Below are 12,706 nucleotides of genomic sequence, written 5' to 3'. Positions count from 1 at the left end.
CAAAACAAAACACGCCATCCTTATTATACAATGTCAAGACCAAGAGACACTTACGTTTTCTTTCTGGTCTATTCTCTTTTAGAAGGTAGTATGAAATTTCACATCAGGGCCAACGCATCGGCTCACATTGTCAATTTTTCCATTTCCATGTTTTTACTGGCACAAGTTCTTCATCATCTTCAATTTCTTCTTCTTCTGAATCCCTCTTCTCTGTTTCGTCTTGTTTTTGTTTCTTCTCTTTTCTCGTAGGGCACTCTGAATTCCAGTGTCCTTTCTCCTGACAACGATATTAGGTATCTTGACTTTTGTCTCTCTTTCTTAGACGAAGCAGGTATTCTGGAGACAAATACCCATTTACCTTTGCAGATATAGCAAACTTCATTAGCACTTACACACTTTCGTATGACTCTCATCAAATCAACGACCAAAAGAGTAAGTTTTGTTGCCACTTTCGCATGTGAATTATGCTTTCGTATGACTTTTAGCAAATATTTGACCAGCAGGTCGATCTGTGCTGACTCTTCCATCTTCTTGATCGTTTGAGAGCGGAATGAATACTCTGACGCTAAGACACTCTCCTTATATACATGGACCTGCTGCGTATGAAACCTAGTCAAATGTAATTTTGCAATAAGATGAAACGATTTCACTGAGGAAGTAAAAAGCAATGATGTACCGTATCGCCTCACACAAAACCTAAAGTTTTAGTTCAAATCCGTGTCAGCGATTTCGAAGACGACATAACTGAGCTTTAATCAATGCTCTCCAATTATGACACAAAACCACGAGTCCTGATTCACGCCAAAAGAAATTTCGTTAGGTCCATAAAAAATAGTATCACATCTGAGAAACGCAAAAACGAACTTCCAGAAAACTGAGAACGACGGCTTACACCTACAACGTAAATGTGTGAGTTCAAGTAGTGCGTAAAACTTAGTCAAATTAGATTTTTATAGTCAAGACGAAACGATCTCTTTTCGAACAAGAAAGCAGACACCAAGCGACAATTGCGATCCGTGTCACACAACACTTTTCAAAATGTATATTATCAGAGGTTTGTTCTAGCGATCTGCACGGTTAAATTAAATGTTGATGTATTTTGCAATAAGACGGACACAATTTCCATGGGATCGCCCATGGTACGATTGTTCGTGCATTAGTTTAATTTTTAAAAATATTTTTTTATATAAATCACCTATAGGATAGACCCAGTAAAGCATGGCCATTCTCGTCACTGTCTGAATAGCTACTTAAGTCAATTCGAAGCGAACGCGGTAAGAAAATAAGTATAGCCAATGAAATGGCTTACAACGGGTGATGCATTGTTTTGTTCTAGGGCTGTGTGGCATGATAATCCCTATGTTCTTGCGTTGTTACCATTACAGTGCAGACAGATTGAAATGTGAACTTACAAGCCCTCTTTGTGTGTGTTGTACCATTTCCTCTTACCACATCAAAATACTGAGCGTCACAGTATTGGTTCGCGTTTTCAAGCTGACCATTTTTTTATATCTCACTTAAACATTTCGACATAAACACTCACATCGGTAGAGTCAGAACAGACGTGTTACAGTATTGAGGGGCATGTTATCTTTTCTTTTTCAAACTAATAAATTTGGGGTTTGTATGAAGTAAAGAACCGAAAGTACAGTGAAACTCAAGGATGATGACCCAATCTGTCTGTCTATTGATGCGTGTATTTACTTAAGAAGAAATATGACCTCTAAAACACAAAGAGATACGGCAAGCATGATTAGATTAAACACAACGATGTTTTCCTTCACGCCCGTGTAATTTAGAGTTTCAATCGTCTTTGAAGACAAACTTGGTCTCTTTTTGTAGGGCTTGAAATAATAAAAAAAAACTGAAAAATCTTAAGCACTTTGCTATAGATAATTTCATCAACAGACCAAACAACATAAATACCGTTACAACAATAGAAAGCCTTAAATCTTCTATCAAAAAGAAATGCATGAAAAAAATTAAAGATTAACGATAACTAACCAATGAAACCGAATTTAACAAAGGCAATAACATGTGAAGAAATGCCTCTCACTTTGGAAAGGTAGGCGAATGTACTCTGTCATGCACCGTCAACTTGAAAAAAATTATAAACAGAGAGAAACCTGAATTCAAAATTCAGTTGTTTCTTTTTCTTCAAAATTATTTCGTTTCTTTTTTCTTTTTCTTTTTTTTTTTTTGGAACAAATCTAAGCACTAATATAGAGTGGAAAAGGGAAAATGCACATACAAGCTTTGATATTTCTGAAAAAAGGAGGGGATATTCCTAACGTTCATAACCACCTATATATGCTTGGACTTGTCTGTGACTTATCCACAAAACAAGATATACATATTTCTGGTCAAGCTGCAAGTGTGTGCGTGTTTTTGAAAATGGTAAAAATTGGATATACAATTTTCTCGTGACACTTATAAAGTGAAGAGTCTGTGCAAGTGTCAAAAGCCAAAGTCATATAAGTTTTGTATTTTGTACGGCTTGTAAAGATTTCTACTTTAGAAAATGTGAAGTATCACAAGTTATTATCACAAACAGAAGTGGAACATAGGGGCTTGCAAGAAAGAAAATAACCCAGACAGTTGGTGTCATCAAGAGTGCTAGAGACGGTACCCGAACTTGCTTGCCTGCTTACTTGAATTAAAGTGATTTTCGCTCTAATGGAGCATGTATCACTCGTTTAATAACGCACCGCGTGATTTTTAATTACTCCTGGGGAAGGAAAGAGAGCCTCATCCCCCAGGCTTTTATGTACTCACAGACTATTTTTAAATTTAGCCACTCAGGTGTAGGACTAACTAGTCCTTAACAACCTGACTGAAAGACTTTAAACATGAGTGGGAATTGTCTCACCACACACTCATTTTTCTGTCCGAGCGTGGTAAAGGAGGAAAAAGGTGCTCAGCAAGACAGCCATGGATGTTAAGTACTCACCAAAACGCTAGCCCGTACTTATTTCAAATCAAGTCCCGTTTTTGCTAATGGACAATAAAAGGTACCAATAATGTGTTAACCACCTGTGCAATTAGTTCAAATCTAACGAGTCTGTTAAATTTCCTACTTCCTAACATATCTGTCTAATATTAGTACTTAGTGTACATAAAAATAGCCATACTGATCTTATTTTAAATTATTATGTCTAAGCGACATATACCAGTTTGGTCACTGTTAGGTTTAAAAAATTAAGTTTGTTGTGGTGTTCCAATGGGTCAAGTTTGTTTCGAGAATAGTTTAGTCAAGGAGGGATACCAAGCCAAATATGGCTCCCTATTTAATAAAAAGCAATCTTTTGGAGCCCTAAAAAAAGTCTGTTTTTTCTGTTAGAAGGTAACACGTCTCTCTTTTGCTTTCACGTTCTTTCCCGCACTCCTAGTCTCATGATTCTTGATATCAGGAAATGCGTAGCCATGTTGGGCGGTAATGTAAGCAGCGGTTTCTACCAGTTGACTGAGGGGGTATCCAGTGTAGGCTTGTCTGTAGAATTGGGGAAGAACTCTGACCCCTAATCCCCATTGAGAAGGTCTTGGTTTAAAGGTGTCTAGAGATTTGTAGGCAACGTATTGTATGGCTGTGATAAACTGCCCTGCTATGTTGACGTCATACAATGCTTGATCTAGCCCCATTTCGGTGTACTTCTCAACGAGGGTCAGCGTCCCCCTCCTCCTCAACCGCCTCAATTTCCTCTTCTGGTTCTGATACTAATTCTTCAGTTGAGGTAGATAGTTTCAAATCCGCTGCTATGGTGTCTGTCGCTGTTATTGTTGTTGTGGTTGTTCTTTCAGCTGAGATTGCCTGTAGTATCGGAGTGAGAAAAGAACGTAGTGCCTCCGATAATTACATTTGAGTTTGCCATACCGTTTGTGTAACATAATTGGACCTTTGTTTTGCCACCACTCTTTCCGGGACGGGTTGTTTGTTAGGTATAGTCGGCTGTTGACTAGCTGTTATTTGTGTTCTCGAGGTGGGTGGAGTGCTAACTGGCTAGGTCTGCATTTCTTGCTCCCGCTGCTGTTGCGTATATTTCTTCCCTCCACACCGAGTTCTGGACCTAATTCTTTAAATTTCGTTGTACCCGAACTTACATTATCCATATTATCACCAACAAAAGAAAACAAAACGCACAGACCTAAAAGAAACACTCATTCACTTTTTACAGAACATTACTATTTTTAAAATTTTGATAACCGACGGAAACGAATAAGTTAGAGTCACACTTTCTAACCAAGATAAAGAAATCATGTGCTGATAGACTCACTTCTGTATTTTTTCTTCTAACTGACTAACGTATCATAGGCAATGAAATGTGATTTCTTTTCGAGAGTATGGGGTAGCCCTGAAATTTTTTTTGGGAAGTTGAAGCTATGGCGATCGCTTAGGTTATAAGATGACGGCCTCCTGTGACGACAGGCTTTCTCACAGGATAAGGTCTGCTTCTTCGGAAAGAGAAGAAGAACTCTTTGGTGTCGATAAAACTATTAACAAAGCCTCTGCCAGGTTCATGCTGCTGCTGCTGTTGCTGCTCTCTCTGCTGTTTATGAAGTCTGTACTTCTCCGTCCATTCTTCTTTCTCCTTCTTGAATTCCTCCTTGAAGAGCTCTTCTTTCAGGTCTTCAGTGACTTTCAACATTATGATATTGTCTATCTCTTCAGGTCTCGGTATCAGACTTGTCATGACCCTATGCAAATTCACATAGGCTTCGTTCAACTTGGCTTATCTTGAGCACATCTTCGTAGGAAGATTAGTCGACAATAGATTGACAGACCTATAGACACAACACAACACAACAATTTTGAATTCAAAATTGGACAGACTGGAGACACAACACAACACAACAATTTTGAATTCAAAATTGTTGTGTTGTGTTGTGTCTCCAGTCTGTCCATCCATTGTCGACTCATCTTCCTACGAAGATGTGCTCAAGATAAGCCAAGTTGAACGAAGCCTATGTGAATTTGCATAGGGTCATGACAAGTCTGATACCGAGACCTGAAGAGATAGACAATATCATAATGTTGAATTCAACAATTTTGAATTCAAAATTGTTGTGTTGTGTCTCCAGTCTGTCCATCCATTGTCGACTCATCTTCCTACGAAGATGTGCTCAAGATAAGCCAAGTTGAACGAAGCCTATGTGAATTTGCATAGGGTCATGACAAGTCTGATACCGAGACCTGAAGAGATAGACAATATCATAATGTTGAAAGTCACTGAAGACCTGAAAGAAGAGCTCTTCAAGGAGGAATTCAAGAAGGAGAAAGAAGAATGGACGGAGAAGTACAGACTTCATAAACAGCAGAGAGAGCAGCAACAGCAGCAGCAGCATGAACCTGGCAGAGGCTTTGTTAACAGTTTTATCGACACCAAAGAGTTCTTCTTCTCTTTCCGAAGAAGCAGACCTTATCCTGTGAGAAAGCCTGTCGTCACAGGAGGCCGTCATCTTATAACCTAAGCGATCGCCATAGCTTCAACTTCCCAAAAAAAATTTCAGGGCTACCCCATACTCTCGAAAAGAAATCACATTCCATTGCCTATGATACGTTAGTCAGTTAGAAGAAAAAATACAGAAGTGAGTCTATCAGCACATGATTTCTTTATCTTGGTTAGAAAGTGTGACTCTAAGTTGTTCGTTTCCGTCGCTTATCAAAATTTTAAAAATAGTAATGTTCTGTAAAAAGTGAAACTCTAAATTACACGGGCGTGAAGGAAAACATCGTTGTGTTTAATCTAATCATGCTTGCCGTATCTCTTTGTGTTTTAGAGGTCATATTTCTTCTTAAGTAAATACACGCATCAATAGACAGACAGATTGGGTCATCATCCTTGAGTTTCACTGTACTTTCGGTTCTTTACTTCATACAAACCCCAAATTTATTAGTTTGAAAAAGAAAAGATAACATGCCCCTCAATACTGTAACACGTCTGTTCTGACTCTACCGATGTGAGTGTTTATGTCGAAATGTTTAAGTGAGATATAAAAAAATGGTCAGCTTGAAAACGCGAACCAATACTGTGACGCTCAGTATTTTGATGTGGTAAGAGGAAATGGTACAACACACACAAAGAGGGCTTGTAAGTTCACATTTCAATCTGTCTGCACTGTAATGGTAACAACGCAAGAACATAGGGATTATCATGCCACACAGCCCTAGAACAAAACAATGCATCACCCGTTGTAAGCCATTTCATTGGCTATACTTATTTTCTTACCGCGTTCGCTTCGAATTGACTTAAGTAGCTATTCAGACAGTGACGAGAATGGCCATGCTTTACTGGGTCTATCCTATAGGTGATTTATATAAAAAAATATTTTTAAAAATTAAACTAATGCACGAACAATCGTACCATGGGCGATCCCATGGAAATTGTGTCCGTCTTATTGCAAAATACATCAACATTTAATTTAACCGTGCAGATCGCTAGAACAAACCTCTGATAATATACATTTTGAAAAGTGTTGTGTGACACGGATCGCAATTGTCGCTTGGTGTCTGCTTTCTTGTTCGAAAAGAGATCGTTTCGTCTTGACTATAAAAATCTAATTTGACTAAGTTTTACGCACTACTTGAACTCACACATTTACGTTGTAGGTGTAAGCCGTCGTTCTCAGTTTTCTGGAAGTTCGTTTTTGCGTTTCTCAGATGTGATACTATTTTTTATGGACCTAACGAAATTTCTTTTGGCGTGAATCAGGACTCGTGGTTTTGTGTCATAATTGGAGAGCATTGATTAAAGCTCAGTTATGTCGTCTTCGAAATCGCTGACACGGATTTGAACTAAAACTTTAGGTTTTGTGTGAGGCGATACGGTACATCATTGCTTTTTACTTCCTCAGTGAAATCGTTTCATCTTATTGCAAAATTACATTTGACCAGGTTTCATACGCAGCAGGTCCATGTATATAAGGAGAGTGTCTTAGCGTCAGAGTATTCATTCCGCTCTCAAACGATCAAGAAGATGGAAGAGTCAGCACAGATCGACCTGCTGGTCAAATATTTGCTAAAAGTCATACGAAAGCATAATTCACATGCGAAAGTGGCAACAAAACTTACTCTTTTGGTCGTTGATTTGATGAGAGTCATACGAAAGTGTGTAAGTGCTAATGAAGTTTGCTATATCTGCAAAGGTAAATGGGTATTTGTCTCCAGAATACCTGCTTCGTCTAAGAAAGAGAGACAAAAGTCAAGATACCTAATATCGTTGTCAGGAGAAAGGACACTGGAATTCAGAGTGCCCTACGAGAAAAGAGAAGAAACAAAAACAAGACGAAACAGAGAAGAGGGATTCAGAAGAAGAAGAAATTGAAGATGATGAAGAACTTGTGCCAGTAAAAACATGGAAATGGAAAAATTGACAATGTGAGCCGATGCGTTGGCCCTGATGTGAAATTTCATACTACCTTCTAAAAGAGAATAGACCAGAAAGAAAACGTAAGTGTCTCTTGGTCTTGACATTGTATAATAAGGATGGCGTGTTTTGTTTTGACTCACACTTTATGAAATTGTGCTCTTTCACCTCTCTCTATCCCTCTGGATCATGTTTTAGTTAGAATTGAAATGGAAGGATGTTTTCCTTCACGCACGCTCTTTAGGCATGCAAGTCCGTAAACAATAGTCAGTCTATTCGTCCATCATTTTGTGTCTTGATGTTTCCTAAATCACACACTGATGCCATAAAATAACGGGTTAAATGGGTTTTGTAGTGTTGGGAGTGGGGGTGGGTGGGGTGTAGGTGTTTGGCAGAGTTGGTCATTGCAGGTGAGGGCTTAGGTGCTTTCAAAAAACTTTTTCTTCTTCACTCTGTGTTGATGGAATATAATGGGTTATTTTCTTCACTCTCTGTTGATAGTATATATAAAGGGTTATTTCTTCACTGCGTGTGGATAGTGTATAATGGTTTTCTTCTTCTTCCCTCTGTGGTGTGCGTGTGTGTGTGTGTGTGTGTGTGTTCGCGTACGTTGTGTAGATCGCATATTTGGTTGTTTTTCTTCTTCTTCCTCCCGAGTGTGGATAGTATATTTGCGGTTTGTATGCGTTAGCGACGTTGTGTGGATAGTATATTTGGGGTTTGTATGCGTTCGCGTACGTTTGTGTGGATAGTTTATTTGGGGTTTGTATTATCTCCCTTCTGTGTTGATAGTGTATTTGGGGTTTGTATGCGTTCGCGTACGTTTGTGTGGATAGTTTATTTGGGGATTGTATTATCTCCCTTCTGTGTTGATAGTGTATTTGGGGTTTGTATGCGTTCGCGTACGTTTGTGTGGATAGTTTATTTGGGGTTTGTATTATCTCCCTTCTGTGTTGATAGTATATTCGGGGTTTGTTTTTTCCTCTTCCCTCTGTGTGTGTGTGTGTGTTCGCGTACGTTGTGTAGATCGTATATTTGGTTGTTTTTTCTTCTTCCTCCCGAGTGTGGATAGCATATTTGGAGTTTGTATGCGTTAGCGACGTTGTGTGGATAGTATATTTTGGGTTTGTATGCGTTCGCGTACGTTTGTGTGGATAGTTTATTTGGGGTTTGTATTATCTCCTTCTATGTTGATAGTATATTTGGGGTTTGTATGCGTTCGCGTACGTTTGTGTGGATAGTTTATTTGGGGTTTGTATTATCTCCCTTCTGTGTTGATAGTATATTTGGGGTTTGTTTTCTCCTCTTCCCTCTGTGTGTGTGTGTGTGTGTGTGTGTGTGTGTGTGTGTGTGTGTGTTCGCGTACGTTGTGTAGATCGCATATTTGGTTGTTTTTCTTCTTCTTCCTCCCGAGTGTGGATAGTATATTTGCGGTTTGTATGCGTTAGCGACGTTGTGTGGATAGTATATTTGGGTTTGTATGCGTTCGCGTACGTTTGTGTGGATAGTTTATTTGGGGTTTGTATTATCTCCCTTCTGTGTTGATAGTGTATTTGGGGTTTGTATGCGTTCGCGTACGTTTGTGTGGATAGTTTATTTGGGGATTGTATTATCTCCCTTCTGTGTTGATAGTGTATTTGGGGTTTGTATGAGTTCGCGTACGTTTGTGTGGATAGTTTATTTGAGGTTTGTATTATCTCCCTTCTGTGTTGATAGTATATTTGGGGTTTGTTTTTCCTCTTCCCTCTCTGTGTGTGTGTGTGTGTGTGTGTGTGTGTGTTCGCGTACGTTGTGTAGATCGTATATTTGGTTGTTTTTTCTTCTTCCTCCCGAGTGTGGATAGCATATTTGGAGTTTGTATGCGTTAGCGACGTTGTGTGGATAGTATATTTTGGGTTTGTATGCGTTCGCGTACGTTTGTGTGGATAGTTTATTTGGGGTTTGTATTATCTCCTTCTGTGTTGATAGTATATTTGGGGTTTGTATGCGTTCGCGTACGTTTGTGTGGATAGTTTATTTGGGGTTTGTATTATCTCCCTTCTGTGTTGATAGTATATTTGGGGTTTGTTTTTTCCTCTTCCCTCTGTGTGTGTGTGTGTGTGTGTGTGTGTTCGCGTACGTTGTGTAGATCGTATATTTGGTTGTTTTTTTTCTTCCTCCCGAGTGTGGATAGTATATTTGGGGTTTGTTTTTTCCTCTTCCCTCTGTGTGTGTGTGTGTGTGTGTGTGTGTGAGTCTGCGCGCGTATGTTGTGTGTGTGTGTGTGTGTGTGTATGTGTGTGTGTGTGTGTTCGCGTACGTTGTGTAGATCGTAGATTTGGTTGTTTTTTTTTCTTCCTCCCGAGTGTGGATAGTATATTTTGGGGTTTGTTTTTTCCTCTTCCCTCTGTGTGTGTGTGTGTGTGTGTGAGTGTGTGTGTGTGAGTCTGCGCGCGTATGTTGTGTGTGTGTGTGTGTTTTTGTGTATTGGTCTCTGTTTGTCCCTATAAAACTCACTTTATCCCTATCAGATACACTCTACCTACCTACCTACAGTAGCGCGTATTCAGGTCAGCCACTTGCAACACTGTTGCCATTTATCCCCAGTGTTCAGTACAGTGACGTCACTGACGCTGGAAATTTTGAGACTATAAATATCGACTTGGGGATTTCCACATTTTGTAGCTATACATATATACTAGAATTCATAAACAGGAACGTCACTCAAGCTGAGGCTATAAAAAGATAGTGGGATTTTCCAAAGGAAAAACCCACAAGTTGGAGCTATAAATAGATAGTGGGATTTCATAGGAATTTCAGCTGATTATAGATACATAGGTATTTATTCACGATCGTCACAGAAGTTGATATTGTAAGTAGTTACTAATTTTATCCATTTTAGTCTAAGCCATTGTAACTTAATTTTCGGGGATATGTTTATTTTCCTTTAAATTCTGGGACAATTTCGTCATTTTAGCGTTACTTTTAGTCACATCCATTTTGTCGTTGAGCATTTCCTTGATTATAGCTATTTATAGCATCATTACAATTATGCAAATTTTTGAACACCCCAGCAAGATTTCAGGTATTGGTACTGCTTTATATATAAATCTCACGCTTGTACTAGTGTATGTATGTTTCTGTCTCTGTTGTGTTTGACCCTCTACCATCATTGTCCCTAGACAATCCCACCATGTTCAATTCCCCTTGACGCTATACAGACCCACCATGTTCAATTTCCATATGTTCAATTCCCCTTGTCCCTAGACAGACCCAAACTCTATTCCCATGTTAATTTCCCCTTGTCCCTAGACAGACCCAAACTCTGTGTTAAATTCCCATTGTCCCTAGAGTTGCCCACGATTTTTCTCCATGTTAAATTTCCATTGTCCCTAGAGTTGCCCAGGGGTCTTTTTAATGCTAAGTCCCATTGTCCCTAGGGTGCCCCACCTTACTACTATTAGGGTACCATCAAGTTAGTGTGTGTGTGATTTCGATTTTTATGTAGCTTTAACAATGTTTCAGTCATATCGCTACGATGTCTGTAGTGTGGCAGTTTAAAGTGATGTCTAACACTGGGCCATCATGCCGTAGATGTCCCACCCATTCACATTATCCTGACACCAGGTCGACCAGTCCTAACACTAACCTCTTAATGCTGAGCGCCAAGCAAGACAGCTGCTAGTACCATTTTTATAAGTCTTTGGCATGACTCGGCCTGGGATCGAACCCATGATCTCCTGCATCCGAGGCGGACGCTCTAATCACTAGTCTACCTGAGCGATCCATCAAGTGATTGTAACTCTGGGTTGCCATAAGGTAAGGAATCACATGCAAATGCTGTGCTGCTATGCAGTTACAATTCTAAAACGCTCGACACAGTAGCCAGTATTCACTGATACGTTAGTATGATCAATTCGGGAAAAGTATATATATATATATATATATATATATATATATATATATATATATATATATATATATATATATATATATATATATGCATGCGTACTTAACTTTTCTCCATGATTGAGGGTAGAGTAGTTATGGCCATCCTGACTTTTGTGATGTTTAGAAGTTATAAATTCGTATTAAATAGTTGTTTGCTAATATTAGAGTTGATGTTGTTGTTGTTGTTGTAGGATTTAACGCCATTTTTCAGCACACGATAGGCTATGCATGGCGGCCAGTATTAATGGTGGAGGAAGAACCCGGAAAATCCCCGGAAAGAACCACCGACCCTCGAGAAGCTACTGGCAAGCTTTCTCACATACCCACATTAGCCGAATCCGAGACTCGAACATATGCAGACAGAGGTGATATTAGAGTTGAAGGTATAGCTTTATTTTCAAACTTATAGCGTCCTGGAAGCGAACTTGTGACCCACAGACTGGGCATTTTGTTAGGTTTCTATATAAGGTTGTAGTAAACAAAATTATTCAGTCCTGTCTAGGTTCAGTCAGTGGAATCTTTTAATGGTGCTTTGAAATGTAATTTGAGAGGAATAATTTTTTCTAAATTTTTGACTGGAATCGCAAAGTGCTGATTGACTCTTAAAACATTTAGAATTATTTGAGATCTAATTCCCAATACCGTAAGTTCCTTTTAAATTTTCACATTGTATCTTAGAGATATAATTTTTTGTTGATTTTAATAAACTTGTTGAGTTTGCTTCTTTCTCTTACTTAGTTTAAAAACCAAGAGTCGTAGCTGTATGTATGTATGTATGTATTTATGTATGGATGTATGTATGTGTGTGTGTGTGTGTGTGTGTGTGTGTAAGGTTCAACAATAAACTACAAACTGTTGGCCGAAACCTACACTAGTTCAAGATAAGGACCGATCGTCATACTCTGTAATGGGCCGACTTTGTCTGGGACCTGCTCAGGAAGAATGGGACGTGGATTATATTAGTTGATATGAGATCCCCTGTCACAGTATCACCAATGATATACACACTAACGACTACATACAAAATCTAGGCATGCATAAGTGGTATTGATATGATTGACCTTATTACTTAACACATGCTATGTATTTTTAAAACATATGTATTTACTATTATTATTACGGTGCATAGTGTTAAGTCAGCGGTAGGTATTATTTCAAACATAAGTGTAAATTAATGATTTAATATCGACTTTCATATTAATATATACCAGGATCTTTTATTGATCAGTTTATACTGTGGATGACTAGGAAATACATATCGCTGTAAATAATTCCAGGTAAAGAATGTAATGGCTAGCCATTAATCGCTTGTTTTAAATGGAGGTAATGGCAGTTTATATTACAAGCTAAACAGGTATTACATTCTTGCAACCGATTGCGAAAGTAGGCATCAACATAAGGTTGTGCAATAGTTG

This window comes from Sinohyriopsis cumingii, chromosome 8 (genome assembly GCF_028554795.1).
Source record: "Sinohyriopsis cumingii isolate HCF-2022 chromosome 8, ASM2855479v2, whole genome shotgun sequence".
NCBI classification, from domain to species: Eukaryota; Metazoa; Mollusca; class Bivalvia; order Unionida; family Unionidae; genus Sinohyriopsis; species Sinohyriopsis cumingii.
This window is presented reverse-complemented; position numbering follows the sequence as displayed.